Source organism: Spinacia oleracea, chromosome 4 (genome assembly GCF_020520425.1).
Source record: "Spinacia oleracea cultivar Varoflay chromosome 4, BTI_SOV_V1, whole genome shotgun sequence".
In the NCBI taxonomy this organism is placed as follows: Eukaryota; Viridiplantae; Streptophyta; class Magnoliopsida; order Caryophyllales; family Amaranthaceae; genus Spinacia; species Spinacia oleracea.
Genome location: NC_079490.1, coordinates 124,365,252 through 124,370,085, shown reverse-complemented (window position 1 = coordinate 124,370,085; position 4,834 = coordinate 124,365,252). Strand labels below are relative to the sequence as shown.

The window sequence follows — 4,834 nt, the reverse complement described above, 5'->3', positions numbered from 1 at the left end:
AAATGGGAAGCACAAGCATAAAAATGAGCCGCACTTGATATATAAATGAGCAGCACTTGGCTTATAAATGATCCGCACTTTGCCTATAAATGAGCCGCACTTGGCCTATAAATGAGCCGCACATGAGCTAGATTTGTTGTATAACCGATTTCCCTGCTACATATTATAATTGGACCACGCCACTGATTAGCCTCCATGCGTCACATAAAAAGTATCCAATTTTATAGATAATTAAATTAAATAGTATATACTTGTAAATGTAAAATTCGATTACATTACAATCATATGAAAAACTTGAATCCATAATTTAAGATTCAGTACAAGAAAATATCAAAGACAATCACTCGTAATGAAGTTTGCCAACATTTCTCGAACTTCATCTATCTCCTCAAAGGTGAAAGGCCGCTCCCTCCGATTATTGAATACCTTAAAAATATCAACCATCAAAGAATATATATACACTTTAGTTATATTATAAATATATATTGAATCATACAATAAATTAAGACTTAATTTGTTCAAATTAAACAAAGAAATAATGAACCGTATAATAATAAAATTGGTTAATTTCGGTCCCAACTTTCAACTAATGAACTTAAATGAGTATTTTAAATTATTTCCATGTTTAATACACATAGTTTTATGTTTTCAAAGACTCATTCTCACGCATTTTGGTGAGCTTGTGCACATTTAAGCCTCGTTAGTTCATTATCGATCACATTTTGACTAAAATGGCTAATTTCGGTCCCAACTTTCATCTAATGAACTTAAATGAGTATTTTAAAGTCTTTATAAGTTTAATACACTTAATCTTATCTTTCAAATACTCATTCTCACCCTTTTTGGAAAAGTTATGCACATTAAAGCCTCGTTAGTTAATTATCGATCACATTTTGACTAAAATGGCTAATTTCGGTTCCAACTTTCAATTAATGAACTTAAATAAGTATTTTAAAGTCTTTTCCTTGTTTGATACATTTATTTTTATGTTTGAAATACTAATTCTCACCCATTTTGGTGAAGTTATGCACATTTAAGACTCGTTTGATCATTATCGGCCACATTTTGACTAAAATTACTAATTTCGGTCCCAACTTTCAACTAATGAACTTAAATGAGTATTTTAATGTCTTTACATGTTTAATACACTTAGTTTTATGTTTCAAAGACTCACTCTCACCCATTTTAGTGAAGTTATGCACATTTAAGTCTCGTTAGTTCATTATCGGTCACATTTCGACTAAAATGGCTAATTTAGGTCCCAACTTTCAACTAATGAACTTAAATGAGTATTTTAAAGTCTTTCCATATTTAATACACTTAGTTTTATGTTTCAAAGACTCATTCTCACCATTTTGGTGAAGTTATGCACATTTAAGCCTCGATAGTTCATTATCGGTCACGTTTTTACTGAAATGGATAATTTCCGTTTCAACTGATGAACTTAAATGAGTATTTTAAAGTATTTCCATGTTTAACACACTTAGTTTTATGTTTCGAAGACTAATTCTCATACATTTTGGTGAAGTTATGTACATTTAAGCCTCGTTAGTTCATTATCGGTCACATTTTGACTAAAATGGCTAATTTTGGTCTCAACGTTTAACTAATGAACTTAAATGAGTATTTTAAAGTCTTTCCATGTTTGATACACTATGTTTTATGTTTCAAAGACTCATTCTCATCCATTTTAGTGATGTTATGCACATTTAAGCCTCGTTAGTTTATTATAGGTCACATTTTGACTAAAATTACTTATTTCGGTCTCAACTTTCAACTAATGAACTTAAATAAGTATTTTAAACCCGTTATACGTTTAATATACTTAGTTTTATGTTCCTAACGCTCATACTCACCGATTTTGGTCAAGGTATGCACATTAAGTCTCGTTTAATCATTATAGGTCACATTTTGACTAAAATAGCTTATTTAACTCATAATTTTCAACTAATGAACTTAAATAAGTATTTTAAACCCTATACATGTTTAATATTTATTATTTTGTGTATCAAGTACTAATGTTTACCTACTTTGGTGAAGTTATTCTCATTTAAGGCTCGTTTGATTGTTATTGGTCACATTTTGACTAAATGGCTTATTTCGGTCTCAACTTTCAACTAATGAACCGAAATAAGTATTTTAAATACTTTACATGTTTATTAGACTTATTTTAATGTTTATAAGGCTCATTCTCACCTACATTGGTCAAGTTATGCACAATTGAAGCTTGTTTGTTCATTATAGGTCATATTTTGACTAAAATGACTATTCCTACAATTTTTAGCTACAAAACTCCTCATATATTACCACGTACCTTATGAGAGAAAACTGATGGTTAGTCTCTAAATAAGCATTAACATTCGGGAACAATGCAGTGAAACATGAAGAACCGAAAGAAAAAGCAACATCTGGAAGAATTGGCTATTTTTCTCACAAACCAGTGCAGAAAAGTAGAAAGCTACAAACTTGAAAATTTAGAATAGTACCCTTGACCAGTCTTGAATGGTACACCTTTTCTCTTTTGACTTACGTTCCTAATCACACCAAAATAAGTAAATATTCAATATCCCATTTCCCAAAAAGAACTCACAATAACATCAATGAATTCTGCCACATCCTGCTCATCAGCCATATGGTCGAATTTGATGACTTGCTGTTGGGACATGATTCACCTGCATCCAAATGTCGATTGGCATTAGGATAAAATGGGTAGGATAAATAATTCATACATAATTTCTACCTAAACCCTTTTTGTAACATCCACCCAACTGCGCTACCACTCAGAGATAAATTATACTTCATAAATATACAAAAATCGGAAATAACCACCAAACAAAAAACTCTTAAAACATAAGAATCAACTAGGGAGTATCAATTGTCAGTCAATTATGTATGTTTATATCGATTTACTTAACACCTACTCTTTACCCTCTTTAACAAAAATAACCACCAAACATAACTACGATCAATATAGATCTTCAATCACCAAAATAAATGTAAAAAATAAAATCAAGAATCAAAATCCAAAATCCAAAATTTTACATTAAAAATCTCCCAGAATATCCAAATCTAATGAACACCCAAATCGGAAAGGGCGGGGGAGGGGGGGGAGCTAGTTACTTCCTGCTAAATGCATACAAGTTAAAAGGTGTACAAAGATTCATCTCTTATACAAATATAATGGATGCATTTGTTCATAGCAACATTAGCTTAAGAATTAAGATCAACCACAATGTATAAGAAAAAGAGCATTGAAACAGTTCAAATTTCAAGGTATTGTGTAATAGACACTCAGTCTGCAGCTAAACAGCACAAACAATATTCTACAGGGGCACAGCTCATGGCAGAACAAGCTAAGTCCTCATGTGAGACAAAATTCTTGTATATTGGCAATGTTAACAAGATAGGGCATCTCTACTAATAACCAAGGCAAGCTGCAAATATATGAAATATGTTACTAAGTGTAGAGGTGTTACTGAAAGTATGCAGGATACTAACAGCAAGTTTCAGAAGCATTTCCAGTGAACGATTGACAGGCCCATTTAATCATAATATGCCTTGCTCACATGCTTATGTTTTAGATATGAAATAATTTGAATTATTCAAATTCATAATTGAAATACTTAATTTAAATAACTGAAATTGTTTTTACATTAATCAAAATAATAAACCAATAACAAATTGTTTTCCATAGACTACAGCAATTGAATTGGGCAAAACTAAAATAAAGCAAAAATGACTTGAGCTAGAAGTATACCATTAAATGAAATGGAGGAATAAAGAGGACCCAACCAACACCAAAAGAAACCGCAACTACGGAAACCCATGGAGCTCCAGAAGAGACGATGCAGGGGACAACATGGGTAGAGTAGAGCCGCAACGACAAGTCAACGAATAACCCACAAGGTGGGCATCACCACCACCACAACACGGCTCCGACGACGGAGGAAGTGGTGCACCGAACAATAGGAGATAAATAATCTAAGTAGAGAAAGTTAGGGTTTGGTCAATTGGGAAATTTAATTTACTATATCATTGATTTGTGGAATGGTAAAGAGTTTACCAATTGATAATGGATTACAGTTGATGAAGGTTTCACGACCACCATTGGCAGCAGCGGTGCGGACTGGAGGCGAGAGAGAGTGCGAAGACAAGAGATGAGGATAAAGAAGCTATACTGCAACAATCAACACCACAACAACAAAGAACAATTAAGCAGCCGCCAACAAAGAGGTTCGACGATGATCTCCGGCGGCGAGGAGACGAAGGTGATGAGTGAGGTGGAAGAAAACGAAGGTGAAGAGGAAAAGAGATAAGTGTCGGGGAGACAGAAAGAAGCGAAGAACGAATGTGAGGGGAAGGAGGTATTTTTTTTGTGCTACCTTTATTTTTGGGAATCTTTTGTGCGGCTCGTTGTGAAATGAGCCCGCACTTGAGTTCTTGAATACAAGTGCTGCTTATTTTCTAAAATGAGCCCGCACTTGTGAAAATATATATTTTCTTTTTTTTTTAGGACTCTCAAGAGCTGCCAATTTATCAAATGAGTCGCATTTGAAGGGAAGCACATGTCAATTTTTCTACTAGTGGTGTTGAGGAAGCTGAGGCTCGCATAAGGGCTCTCGAAGACAATCAAGAAACTCTTTTCAATGTATAAGGCTAGGGGAAGTCCCTCAAGAATGTAATATCCCGAATTTTTAAAACTCGGTTAATTAGGCTTAATTATTTTTATTTAGCTTAAAATCGTTTTAAATCTAAAATTCGAACTTTATTTTTTTTATTAACGAAGTTTCATTTCGCTTGAATTTTTAATTATTGTTACACTATTTATTAACTT

At 33.1% G+C, this 4,834-nt stretch overlaps 1 long non-coding RNA gene across 2 annotated transcripts; it reads right to left on the bottom strand.

Moving 5' to 3' along the window:
* Positions 1-200: 200 nt before the first annotated feature.
* Positions 201-4,408, bottom strand: LOC110780034 (uncharacterized). Of its 2 annotated transcripts, none has more exons than XR_008918539.1 (3): positions 3,758-4,408; positions 2,487-2,672; positions 201-426 (listed from the first exon to the last, which is right to left on the bottom strand). It is a non-coding gene; the product is annotated as an uncharacterized lncRNA (long non-coding RNA). The 2 variants fall into 2 exon arrangements; XR_008918538.1 differs by having other exon boundaries at positions 201-2,672; positions 3,758-3,981; positions 4,064-4,400.
* Positions 4,409-4,834: the final 426 nt, after the last annotated feature.